This window comes from Tinamus guttatus, unplaced genomic scaffold (assembly GCF_059628265.1).
Source record: "Tinamus guttatus ecotype Peru unplaced genomic scaffold, ASM5962826v1 Tinamus_guttatus_pri_ptg000031l, whole genome shotgun sequence".
In the NCBI taxonomy this organism is placed as follows: domain Eukaryota; kingdom Metazoa; phylum Chordata; class Aves; order Tinamiformes; family Tinamidae; genus Tinamus; species Tinamus guttatus.
The window spans coordinates 278,222-292,163 of NW_028288565.1; the positions used below are offsets into that span (position 1 = coordinate 278,222).

The 13,942-nt window shown below is 47.5% G+C and overlaps 2 pseudogenes; one reads left to right on the forward strand and one right to left on the reverse strand.

Moving 5' to 3' along the window:
* The window catches only part of LOC148596081 (protein maestro-like), a 34,360-nt pseudogene extending 26,076 nt beyond the window's left edge, over window positions 1-8,284 (forward strand).
* Window positions 1-13,942, reverse strand: part of LOC148596071 (polycystin family receptor for egg jelly-like) — a 365,012-nt pseudogene that overhangs the window by 219,791 nt on the left and 131,279 nt on the right.

Here is a 13,942-nt window from a genome sequence, read left to right on the forward strand (position 1 = left end):
GAGAGTCCAGCGGGATGTTCTCAGGCAGAACAGCAGCAACGGATGAACACAGAAAAAGCCGTGGGAATTCCTGAAGAGCCAGATGCCCCAGCTATGAGGGATTACAGCAAGCTTGTGGTATGTCTGTTTTCAGTGTTCTTTAGAACAAAGTGGGGAACTCTCTCCCCTCGCTGCTGTGAGGGAAGCAGAGGTTGATGGGCAGTTGTGGGCACTATTTCCACTTGCCTGGTTGCTGTCAGTGGGTCCGACAGCCTCACTCCACGCACAGCTCCTGAACAGTGTTGGCAGTCAGTTGTGCTGTGATGTGATTGTTTAGCTCCTGAAGACTTGAAGAGCTTTTCCAGAAGGTCTCATGCTATTTTAAACTTGTGTTGTCTCCATTTTGTTTTCAGCATCTGCTGGATGGTGTCACTAAGCTAACAAGGAACTTCAACATCTTTTACCTGGAAAAAATATATGCTCTCTTCAGCCAGTGCATTTACCAGCACTGGAACAATTATGACAAAACTAAACTCTTTATGGTCAATTTTATATATATTTTCTAATGCTTATATACAGTGTTCTATAACTGTTACACAGTCTGCATGCACTCTGGATATCATGCTTATTTCATATTAATTGCTTTAGTGCTTAGTTGTCATAAGACTTATTCATTATCGTATGGAAGACATTTATCCATATTCCAAAACCATTGTCAAATTTGGCATCATGATTTGCAGTTTCAGCAGGAGAAAAAAAAGATTGGACTTGAAGACAATGGTTCCACCCGCACAACTCCTTCAAAGCAATTAACCTTGGAGGCTGTGGAAAGCTTTTCTTGCTCTTTTTTTTCTTTTTCTCTCTCTCTCTTTCTTTCTCTCCTTAGGGATGGGGGGGACCATGTAAGGAGCGTTCTCTTCTCAGTCTCTTACTTACTCTTTCTCCCCCTACAAGTAGGGAAACACGGGAATACTTAAGTCCTTCCTTTCTTCAACAGCTTTAAAATAATTATAAAGCATAAGAAGAGTTGGAGATTTTTCTTTAGTTTCCCAATCATCTCTTCTGAACTTCGAAGTTCAAGTGTCTCCAATTTGATATAAAGGGAGGTTTCTGCCTGGGCAGGTTTTACAGGAATTATTCAGGTTCTCTGTCCTTTCCCTGTAAAAGAGGATTTAGGACTTGTCAGCAGTCAGCAAATGTCTTCAGGAGGCACCCACCACCCAAACCAGGCAATCCCAGTGTTGATTTGGTTTAGGTATGCTGGAAATCGAGTTCTCAGATCCAAAGAGCCATGAGGCCACTCGTCCCCGAGGCGGTTGTGTGTGAGAACAGATACAGTTCTTGGTCCCTCTGCAGTTCACCTTGAAAAGAGGGAGCCTCTTTGCTTAGGCACTGGTATCTCAATCTCTTCTTTCACATCAGATTAAGAGTTAGAATGGATGCTCTGTTCTCACTGTGCAGGAATGAGGATATTCTGGATTCAGGGAGGTCATGCCTGAAAAACGTTCCCTTCTCATCTCCTGTAATGCCACATACTAGCTTGAGAAAGGAAAATATTTATGTTATCCAGGACTTGTGGGCTTCTGCAACTTAATATTGGAATGCTCAAATTAAACATGCCTGGATTTCTTTGCTTTCTCCCTTTTCCTTTAGCTTTAAGTACAGTTCTCTCTTCTTCTGAGTGCTCTGGGCAAGTAGCAAAGGTAAATTAACTATTGTGCAGTCACAAAGTAACTTTCTCAGCTTTTAGTTGTGGTTTCTCAGGGAGGATCTCCTCCTAACTGTTGAAACAACTGTTGCTCCAGGCTCTCTATCCTCTACTCTTCTGGACACATAGGGATGTCTGAAACTGCAGAGAATATAGAAGCATTGTGATGCTTTTAGCACATGTTCTTGCTAAATATCACCAACATTTGGATGTATTTACAGATTCTTTAACTTTGTGTGAAGAAATAAACTATCAGGTTCTTAAACTTCTATTTGTGCTTATGATAATTTGTTTTTTTCTTATCAGGAAATGAAAAAAATAATTAGAAACCTCTACAGTGCTTCATAATGCGCTCTTCAGAACACTTCATTTCTACTTGATTAAAAATAATATTTTGATTGCATTCTCTTCTGTTAGCTGTGTATAGTTCAATCAAGAGTACTTCTAAACATATATATGATATATATATGGATATATTTTATAACCATATATATATTTTATATACATCCATATAGAAAAAAGATTGATATGCTTATTTTATATGTATAGATATATATAAAGCATATACATACTTTATATTGTTTGAATATGTTCTAACAAAAAGTAAAACATCATTTGAGCTTGTCCGTTTTAATTGCAGAATAATTTGAGCATTAAAAATCTTTCTTCTTACTGGTATATTAAGCACCTCATGTGACAGTTTACCCCCTTCTTGGTTTATCAGTTACATAACTAAGGCAAACAAGAAAAATGTATAGTGAACAATACAGGAAGCTCTCCAACTTAGCTGGCTGTTGCCATAGATTGACGAGACTGGTCTGTCTGCATCTTAGACAAAAAAAAAAAAAAAAAAAAAAAAAAAACACAAAAGGAGCCTATTACCAAGACTATATCTCAGTTGCTTTCTTGGACATGTTACAGATGCAAGTTTTGTCCAGGCTTCACTTAAACGTGGAAAATAAAACGTCCAGATTTCTAAAGTAGATGCCTGTAATTTATGGGAACACAATTCTTGTTTTGGTGTGAAAGCCCCGTCCCGGACATGCTTGCACCAGTGGGCACCAGGAAATTTTTCTTGCACCTCCAGGGAGAGGAGAGGGAAAAAATTACTGAAGTAAAAACGCATTGCTTACCCCTTGAAGATGATGTTGAAATCCTGACATGTTAAATGCACCTTTCACCAGGTAGTTGCTGTTGGCTCATTCTGTGGTAACAGGGAAACTTCTCACACCGAAAAAGAAGGGATGGGGTGGGAAAGGCAGACCCAGAAACAATCTTCTGATAAAACTCTGGCTCTTTGGTTCTACTTTTTTTGTGCTGCCACTCTCAGCCTGAGACTGTAACTATGGTGTTTTAAAAGCGTATGTGTATAAGTGAGTAAATATCAGTGGTCTTCCCTCATGTAATGCTACTGGGGAGTGACACTTCCTACAAGTTACCTTTTTTTTTTTTTTTTCCTACCTGTGGGAAATGTAGCAGAGTTGGGTGCCTGACTTCAAAATCCCATAATCCTGCTAAAAACAGTGAGTAGAAACACAGCACTGCAGGAAGAACGCAGGGTAGGAGCTAAAACTAAACCCTAAGCTAAATTCTAAAACTGACCCTGTGAGTGCATATTAACTGAAGAGGTCCTCTCAGCTCTCAGTAGGTGTAATCAGAAATGTCTTTTGGATTTGTAGGGTTTTTTTCCCTCCTAAATCTTTAATTCTGGGCCAGTTTGTTAAAGGCCAGGGGTGGTGGGTCTGGGCCCTCCCGAACTCCCCTCCCAGCTGACAGACGTGGGGGAACTGCTGCAATCTCGGACTCGTGGGGACGGGACAGCGATGCTACCCCTAACCATTACACACACACACACACACACACACAACACATACATATAAATATATATATGAGATTCACCTTCCTTTCACCTGCGGCTGGCCCGTGCTGAGGTTCCCCGGCCCCTCCGGCCTCTCCCTGTCCCGAGGCGATGCCGTCACCTGCGCCCAGGGCTCCTGGCATGGAGATGTGGAGATGGACACCTCTTCAATCCAGAAGTCCAAAAAACAAACAAACAAACAAACAAACAAACAAAATTTAACAGAGATATTCTTAAAAACAACTTATGCAAAAGGAGTGAAGCTGAGAAATTACAGGAATGATGCCTGAAAGTAGCTTCTGAGAAGCCTGAGAGAGCACATACTGAAAATGTCCATTTTTGCTTCCCTCCTTCTTTGCTTTTTCCCTGCCCTCGTGTTTCTCCTCTAGCTGGCTCTGCAGGTTACGTTTTTGGGATTTTGACTCTCACACCAGGGCAAGCGAGTGTTGGCTCAGCTTCCCAGGCTGATCTGAGGTCAAGACTGCCCATTAAGAAAAGGGAAGAGTCCTGCATTACAGCAAATCTAGGCCTAATCTAGGAAATCTGGGGAAGCGGAGCGTTAACTCCAGCCTGCCGGCACCGCTGCAGGCCACGCTGGGCACTAAGTGCTGAGCTCAGCTCGCCCACGCACACAGAATTCCCCGAGGCCGGACGCCTCGGCTAGGCAGGGAAATTAAGCCCCCTCACCAAATACACTAACGGGAGCTCTTCCCAAAGCATGCACCCATTTTACACCTTACCTTAACAGGAAAACAGAGATGACTTTCGCCAAGAGATTCTCCAAAATTCACACATCCCAGTCTTTGGCCCACTCTCAGGGGAGCCCCTGCCTCCCATGCCCACTGCAGCCCTGGAAGAACCACCTCCCCGTGGGCTGGGGCCTGACCCCCACCGAGCCGGGCCCGGCTCTCACCTGCTCTCTCCTGCTCTTTGCTTCACCAGCCCTGCTGAGCTGGCGGCTCCACCTGCACCACTGCTTTTGGCATCAGCAGGAGCAGCTCAGACTGGGACATGCGAAAATGAAAACGCCGCTAGCGAAGGACCCAGCTGCGTCCTGGCACTGAGCAGGCCACAACGGCGCATTCCTCCCGTTCCCAAAGCCGTCTGCCCTCATCCCTTCTGTAGGAAATCTCCCCGACGGATCCTCCCAGCAGGATTTACTGGTGGCTACAGGAGCTCTGTAAAGGAAAACAAAGTGACTCAAGGCACTAAGATTACTAACACCCTCAACATGGCTATTTAAACGTTGCAGCTTGAGCCAGCTTTGCAAGAGGAACGATTGCTATTTTTTCTACTTTTTCTTTCAAAGTTAACATCTGGACCCACTAAAGGAAACACTTAAAGAACACTGAAGGATAGCCAAACTTAAAAGGTCTTCATTACCTTTTTCTTCATTAGAATTTCTGAGAGACGGGATTTAGTAATTCAAGGACAAGGACAGGGAACTTCTTCCACTAACTCCACAGGTTGAAAATATTATCTACTTGCTCCCCAGAGCAATGCTGCCCCCCAGCCCTCATTTTAGCAGATCACACATTTGGGTCTCCTCCTTAATGTCCCTGCCTGGACACTCATTCCAACAATTCCACTCATTTCAGCAAGAACATAACGCTACCTTACTACTGCAAGAAAGAACCATGAGAAAGCTTTTATTTTTATTTGGGCCACAGGAAGAACAGCAGTAAATGGCTTCTCTTTGACAACAGTGATAGCAAAGGGAAAAAAAAATCCCAACTTCAGATATTTGCCTAGTACACACCAATAACTTTTAAGAAGAGTTATATATTTCTCCAAAGTTATTTTGCTACATTCATTTAAGTGGAGCCTGCTTTAGATGTTGCAAATATGAAACAAAGCCAAAAAAACCCCACTATCTCTAAAAGAATATGTTTGCTTCAAAATATTATTTATAGAGCCTATATTATTTATCTTCCCCCAACTTATCCAACTAGAAAGTTATTCTTTCCCAATAACTTCCCCCCATAAAATAATTATCTCTCAACATCTCCCAAGAAAATTTCCCCCAAAACATTTTCCTATTCCCAGCTCAAAAATTCCCTCAAAAAATATTCCTTCTAAAAAGAGGAATGTTTACCCCCAAATGTTTCCTTCTGATTTTTTCCCTCCAAATCTTTTTAGCTTCTGAAAAAGTCACCCATCCACCCTTATTTTTTTTCCTCTGCCAAAATCATTTCCATTCCAAAGAATTTTTCCCCTCCAAAAGTCTAACACCACCAAAGTGGTTACTGCTCTTTCCAGTTTGTACCAGGAAAAAACAGACCACGGAGCTGCTGCTCGGATCTGTGTCGGCCCCGCTCTCTGCTGGAGCAAACTTACTTTGGTGGCCACTTTTGTGGCCCCACGGCCGAGCTCACTCCGCTCCACTGGGGCTGCCCACAGGTCGGCCCTGAGCCCGCACTGAGCCCAGGGCAACGGCAACGGCAGAAACGCTCCCACCCGCTGCACACAGGACATCCTCTTCGGACACGCTTCCGTTCTCTGCATTTGGGAATCACAAATGAACATGAACACGTCCACGAAAGCCACTTTACCAGCTAATACATTGCTCCGTTTCCAATGTCTGCTCAATCAACACCTCTACAAAGGCAGCAGCTCCCAGATCCCGACACCAGCAGCAGCAGCGACGGCATCGCGACGCCCCGGCCGCTTCTCTGCAGCGCGGCCCCCTCCGCGGAGCTGCCCTGCAAACCCACCCCAACGAGGGCTCGGGTTCCTGTCACCAGCCCCCAGCGCTCTGCAGCGGCAGGAGCCGCCCGGCCCAAGGACGCCGAGCGCCGGGGCCACGTCCTCCCCCGCCGCCGCCCCCCCTCTCGCTGCTCCCCGGCCTCCCCCCGCCCCGGCCCCGCGCGCAGCCCTCCCGGGACACCCCGCACACGGGCAGGCCGGCCCCGCGCCCCGGCCCCCCGGCCCCGCCGCCGCCTCCGCGCGGCGCTGCCCCCGCCGGCAGGACGCGGCCGCGGCCGCCCCACGGGCCGCGAGCGCCGCCCCCCCGCGCCCTTCCCGCGCGCTCCCGCCGCCGCCGCGCACCTGCCGCCCGCCGCGCATGCGCCGCGCGCCACAAGGGGCCGCCGACGCACTGCGCACGCGCACGCGCCCCGCTCCTGCAGCGCCTCCGCCCCGACACGCGGGGGCAGCAGCGAGCGCGGCAGAGCGCACTGCGCATGCGCGCACCCCCCATCCCCCACGTGGCGGCGCCGCTCCTGGGGCGCGGGGGGCGGCGGGGGGAGGGGGCGGCCTCTGCCCAGCGGTGGCACCGACAGAGCGAGAGGAAACGGCCGCAACCTGAAACAGTCTCCGCTTGGAGACTCGGGAGCGTTTCGCTGAGCTGGGTCAAGCACTGGTGGTGCCAGATGCCCCGTCAGTGGAGACGCTCGGGCTGCAGTCCCAGCAGGACAGAGAGCTGCTTTGCAAGGAGCAGTGCTGGGTGTTTTGACAGCTTTCTCTGCTCGTAGCAATGTGGTGGTGTGGGCCCGGGACTGGTATTAGAAGGTTTTATTTCTCATTTCACTCAGAGTGGGGCAAGAAGTGTCCTATTCAATCCGTTTGTTAATTAGGAATAAAGCTTCCCTTGTAAACTCAACTGCCTTGAGTATATATAATATATACACGCATTTAATGAGTCCAGTTCTCCCTCCCAGTGAACGTGGTACCCTGGCAATGCACACGGAGGTGTGGGGTTCCTAAAGCTAGTGCAAAATAGATCTTTCTTGCACCTTCCACCGCCAGTACCTGAATAGGTGTTGTTGTTTCCAGAGCTGTCCCAGGGAAGCTTCCGCTGGGGCAGAGGAGGGGATTTCAGAGGCCGGCAGTGGGGAGCTGACTTGCCCACCGACTCCGCTGTAAGTTTTCAAAGATGCCTTGGTAAAACTTCCTAAAGCTGCTCGTCTTTCAGGATGAGGCATTTGTGGGTGGCTGCAAGAAGTCCAAATCCTCTTTGCCTCGCTTATCCTCAGAATCGCAGTTTTGAATAATGCAAAAGGGCCTGGACGTGGTGCAGATCACAAAAATGCCCTTGTGTATGTTAGTCTGGGGGAAGCCTCTTCTTTAGACTCCTGTGAGATGTCCCACAGGTAACTGTGAGGGCAGCAGCCTCACCTGAAATAGTTAAAAGAGAGACTGCAGGATAAGCCAGGGAGTGGAAAACAATCTTTACACTGTCCCTCTTAGCCTGTATTTGAAGGAAAACCAGCATTGAAAAAAAAAAAGAAAGAAAGAAAGAAAAAAGGCATTAAACCAAGTAAACTAGCATGAAATCAGTCATGTGGTTGACTGTGTCCTGTGTTTGTTCTCATGCCTGAGATTATGGCAAGAGAGTTGCTGCTGCGTTGTAGCCTTTGGTTCCTCGGTCTTTCTGACGGCATTCAAGTGAATTTTGGGTTTTTTTGCACAGATCCTTATGCACATCTTCTGCACCTACCTGGACTCCAGGCTGCCATGGAACATCCAATATCCCGATGGCAAAACCTTCACTGCCCAGCACTTCGTCCAGACACCCCATGAACCAGGTACTGGCATTCTTGGGCTGCTGCTTTAGCTGCTGTTTGCCCCTTGCATCCCATGGGCACCCTTAAAATCCCTCTTTTCTTTTCTGACCTTCATTCCCAGACCTGACGGATGACAAGCTCTTCTGCATCTACCAGAGCAGCATCAACCCACCGCACTACCAGGTCATCTACCACGGCCACGTCTACAATGTGCAGGAGGTAGGAGCATGTTAGGTGTGTTCTGCTGACAGGAAATGTTCAGCAGAACTGATTTGGGTTTGTTTTTTGTTCTATTTATTTATTTATTTATTGTAACTAGCCACATCTATGTTTAGATTTAGGCTGGCTCAGTGCAGAAAGCAGCTTCCTGTGCATTTTCTCATGACTTCTTCTAAGACCCTAATTTCTGTAAGCTCTGATGTGAGCTGTTATTCCTGAATGCCAACAAGCTGGAGGCTTCCTTCTAGGAGTTTGTGGAAGGAACCATCTCATCTCAATGCCAAGCTACCAGATTTTTCCTGCACGTTTTCATACTCTCTTGAGCCCTGGGTTGTGACTTGGTCGCCAATTTCAGAAAAATGCCATAAGAACTCCTGAGTATTTGAGGATGGTTGCCATCAAAAAAAACTCCTCAAAAATCATTTTTTTCTGATGTTTGTCTAAGTGAGAGGTAAATATTGAGGCAATCCCCCAGGCTGTTGTACCATTTTTTGAAGTTTCTATTATAGTCTTTCCTCATCTCAGGTTATTAAACCTCTTCTATTATGATGCACGCCCCCTGCATACGTACCTTGCCAAAAGATTTGAAGGAAAAGCTGTACAGCTGTGGCCAGGCTAAGGGCAGGATGTGCCCGTTGGTTTGCATAAGACATTCCCTCTAAGATAGTGGTGTGAGTGCTTGTCCCTGCAGTCGCTCCCAAAGTCTTCTCTCTTCCCACGCACTCAGTGCAGAAACAACCTGCTCCACGCATTGCTCCTGTTCCTCTACATCATCAAGACCAGGGAATCGGGCATGCTCGGGTAAGTGTCGCCCCGTGGGTCCCCTCGCGCTGCTGGCGAGAGCTGAGCAGCAGCTTTGGGTGCTGAGGTGCCGTGAGGCTGCTCCGTGGGACGGCGGTGACGGTTTTAAAATCCTGCTGGCGTTTTAAGTAAGGGCAGCCATTCTGTAGGACTGTGTCAGTTGGGTGAGCGTGAGCACGCGGGAAAGGTTTTAGGTTTCTCCTTGGTCTTGTGCCAGCTGCAGATGAAGAAGTTTTCCTTGTAAGGAAGATGGGGTGTAAACAGGAGCTTTAACTTGCCGCTGGTTTGTGACTGTGGTGCTCTTTTTGCAGGCGCGTCAGTCTCGGTGCCTCAGGAGTCAACGTGCTGTGGATTTTTGGAGAGTGACGAGCGGGACCACAGGTCGGCAGAGGAGTGATCCCTCTTCCCAGACAAGAAGAACCGAGCAGCATCATTATCCTTTTTGCCTTGGAGCAAAAACCATTGGAGAATTAGGGTTTAGGGTTAGGGTTGGGTTAGGGTTTAAGTTGGGGTTAAACATTTTGTTTGCTTGTTTGACTGATTGATCTTTGGTTGTCGTTTGGGGTGTTCCCCACCATTCCAGTACACTGTTATGTAACAAATGCTGGAAGCAGGTGGTTCATATAGTAGGAATGATGCTCGGTTTTGGTGGGCAGTTGCGCTTTAGCTGCTTTTGGTACTGAACGTGTCTGCATGGATCTGGGTCCTGGAGCTGGGTTTCCTAGGCAGGGCGGTTTTCGGAGGCGCTTGGTCAGCCCGTTCACGGGTGCTCTCTGCAAATCTGGTGGTGTTTGCCCCTTAGAGCAGGAAGGTAGAGTGCTGCTGGCTGTGATGCTGTGGGGATGGACGGGTGTTGCAGGTTGTTTGGTCTAACTTTGTGTGCAATGACTTTTTTTTTCTTTTCCAGGTTGTAGATAGCATTTAGAATTGTTTAAGCATTAGAAATAAGGTAAGGAATAGATCTTTTTTTTTTAACCTCAGTCTGGGCTTTTCCCTCTGTCCTGGCTGCTCTGCGAGGTGTCGATCGTCTCCAGCGCCTGCAGGGAGCTCCGTTCTGGAGCTGGGGTTTTCTAAGCAGGGAGGTTTTGGAGGCGCTTGGTTACCCTGTTCCCAGGTGCCCTCTGGGAATCCGGTGGCCTTTGCCCATTAGAGCAGGAAGGCAGAGTGTGTGCCGGGGGCTGTGAGTAGTAGTGGTGAGGCTGCAGAGGCGGCTGTTGAGGGGGATGTCCCGCTGATGCACCCTGGGGGGTTGTTTGGCTTTACATTAAAAAGGAACACGCATGCTAACTGACCTGTTTTTTGGTTTTGCAGGTGCAGAAGTTGGGGGCCCAAATGGAAAGGAAGATCCTAAGCCCTATAGGCCTCAGCCTTCCAGCCCTAGCCCTTCAGCCAAGCCCTTCGCCCTAGCCCCGTAGGCGTCAGCCCTTTAGCCCTTTATGCTCAGAGCCCTAGGCCTTATAGCATCCCTATAGGATCCTCCTAAGTCTATAGGGTAAGTTTAGATTTGCGAAATAGGTTGCGAGAATGGCACGGTTGTACGTTCCTTTGAGCAATAAAGATGGAAAAGGTGTTGGAGTGCGTGTCTCATTTCAAATAAAGATGTTTGTGTGGTGTCTCATTTCAAATAAAGGTGTTTGTGTGGTGTCTCATTTCAAATAAAGATAGAGGTGGTGTTTTGTTGCCTTCATTGAAGTAGATGCTTCCCTAAAGAGATAGGGCCGAAGGGCTAGAGCTCAGGGCAAAAACAGTGGGGATAAAGAGTGGGGGCTAAAGGGCTTGGGTTAAAGGGCCAAATGGCTGAGGGTTTGGGTTCAAAAGCCAGGATTCAGGAGCTGGGATTAAAGGGTTTATGACTACAGGACTAGGGCTAAAGAGATTAGGGCTAAAGAGGTTTGGGCTAAAGTGCTAGTGTTGAGGATTAAAGGGCAACAGTTAAAGGGCCAAGGGCTAAAGGGATAGGGCTGAATGGTTGGGTCTTAGGGTTAGAGGGCTAGTGATAGCAAGCTATAGGGCTAAAGGGCAAAGATTAAAGGGCTGGGGCTAAAGGGAAAGGGCTAAATGCTCCAGGTATAAAAAGCTAGGGCTTAGAGCTACAGGGCTAGGATTAAATGCCTAAAAAGCTATAGGGTTAGACTTGAAAGGGTACCATTCAACGCTAGCTTTAAATGGCTGGGATTAAAGGGATAGCACTTGGGACTAAATCGGTTTTAGGGCTAAGGGGCTTAGGGCCAGCTCTAAAGGGCTAGGACTCAGGGTTAAAGGGCTAGGCTTAAAGGGCTAAGAGTTAGCCCTGAAGGCCTTAGGGCAAAAGTGCGAGGGCTAAAGGACTTACGACTAAAGAGCTTATGATTACAGGGAAAAGGCCTTGGGGCTAAAGGGGTAGTGCTTAGGGAAAAAGACCTTGTGGTAAAGGGCTGTAGGGAATGGCTAAAGGGCTAAGGCTAACAAGATCTTAGGGCCAAAGGCCCAGGGCTAAAGGGCTTAGGGCACTAGATTTGCAACTAAAAGACCACAGCTGAAGGCTGGTGTTAAAAAGCTCTAGGACTAAAGGGCTAGGGCTTAGGCCTAAAGGGCTAGGACAGGAATGAAGGGCAAAAAGGTGGGTATAGGAATATATAGATTAAAGGTTGTTATGGCCAAGGATGAAAACAATTATCTGCTTGCTTGGTGGATAAAGGATTTTCTGAGGCCAATAATTATGGGAATAGTTATGAGGAAAGGTTAATAAGGATCACCTGGTGAAGGTAAGGAGATGTGGGGATATAAAGGTCACCTGTAGAAGATTAGGGAGTGCCCTTCCCAGGGATTGGTCACTGGGTTATTGGCTCCCTGGGTGAGAAGGTTGTGAAAATACCAAAACCCTGGGCTTAAAAGGGGCTGCAGGGCTGTTCCTGCTCCTCTGTGATCCCCATAGGCTAAGATGAAAGAAGCAGTGGGAAAGGGCTAGGATGAAAGGGCTAGGGGTACAGCTTGGGGCTAAAAGGATAGGAATAAAGAAGACTAACGAGTTAGGAGTTTGGGCTAAACAGTGTAAGACAGGGATTAAAGGCTCAGGATAAAGTCCTAGGGCTTTAGGGCTGAAGGGCCTTGAAATGATGAGGTTTCTTGTACTTTCCCATGTTCAGTCCCATTTTCTAGTCAGAGCAATGACACTATGGGTAGATGCACAACACTCCTGTTTGGTGGTAGTTGGGGGTGATGTCAGCCAGTGCTACTCTGTTTTCTTTCCTTTTTTTTGTGTGTGTCTTGTTTTGTTTGGCTCTGATTATCACAGTATTAATATACAGTAGCAGCGCTGTTCCTGCTGTACATCATGCTGCCTCAGCGACCTGCAGAAAACTCTTTTTTTTCATTCCCCTCCCTTTCCAGGTAGTCCTTTATGTTTTCTAAATAAAATGACTGGTGTTGTTTTCAAGTTACGTTCTTGTGTGTATTCCTTCTCGGCTGTCGGCTACGTAAAAACTGCTCCTAGGAAAGCTCTTGAGGGAAGGAAGAGGAGGCTACAGGGATGTTCCACCACACCTAGAAGAATGGTATTCCAGTTGAATAATTAAGCCACTCTTTACACTATGCTCAAATGACAATGAGGATTAAAGTGAATTATATGAGAGCATAAATGAGAAGAAAATGCCCTGAAAAGCATTACACAAAACACTAGTTACTAGTGGAGCGGCTAGACTTAATGGATCTTCATTCAATGACAGTCCATCTCCAACTCTGCAAAGGACAAAAACATACTCTTACTAGAAGGGATAGAATTGTAATATCAGAACTGATTTCTATATGTCAGGATTAAATTAATCAGAATTGCATTAATTTTTAAAATTAAGGTTAGACTGTTTAAATAGCAGCCTTGTTAGATGAAAAGAACACTGCAATGATGCTTGGGTATAGGTAGGATTTCTCAAGCTGGTGTCAGAAGAGGATCTGTTGATTCCAGTCCCAAAAGGGCCTCATGGAGCTGCCATGAGTCAAGGCTCCGGGAATATCATCCAAACAAGAGCTCTAAAATGGTGAAAGGACCTAAATGAGAGGCCTCTCCATTCTGCAGCCTCGCAGCTTTACTGCAGGAAGCCAAGCTTGCGCAGGTCGGGTCTCCTCTTCCTCATCCCCCTGCCACCACCCACTTCTCTGCTGAGAGCAGGAAAGCTGCCTCCAGCACAGCACGGAGACGGCACCAAGAGAGGCACCGTTCTGCCCTCCCGCGCCTAAATCTCTCACTCCCATGGGCAGCACAGGGCAGCGTGCTCTCTATCTGCTTTCCTTTGCTCTGCTCTGCTTTGGACAAAGGTTTTGCAGACAGGTCAAGGTTATTGCCAGCAGGAGGGGCACACAAAGCGATTTTGGCCATGCAGCACGGCTGCCACAGTCAGTGGCAGAGGTTTCTCCCCTTCCTACGCTTTGCCGAAATGGCTCTGCCAAAATAGGTCAAAATAGGTCAGAGGCTCTTCAAGGCTCTGAACCCAAGGCACAACTGGAGCCCTCCGTGTCTCTGATTTCTTGATTTCTGCAAAGATGAGAGAGGCTACACTGATTCCCTGCAACTATTCCCTCTCCACCTTTATTTGGTTGCAAGCGCGGCTGTCTCAGCCCCTCTAACCTGAATTCTCGGCACAGACTAAACACTGCATTCCTTTGGCTTTCCAAGTGCTGCTAGAAACTGTGGGCACTTTGCTCCTATCTTCTGAAAGGAGGGAAGGGAAGCACCAGCAAAGATGGGACATTTCCAGATTTCACCTGCAGCCCCTGGAGGAAACGGCCCCATGGAGTACATGGATGGAGACTTGCGTTCAGTGCCCAGCTCAGCCCTTCCTTTACCAGAGAGGTTTGCATATGCCATGGCATGCAAGACAAGACACATTCACTTCCCAC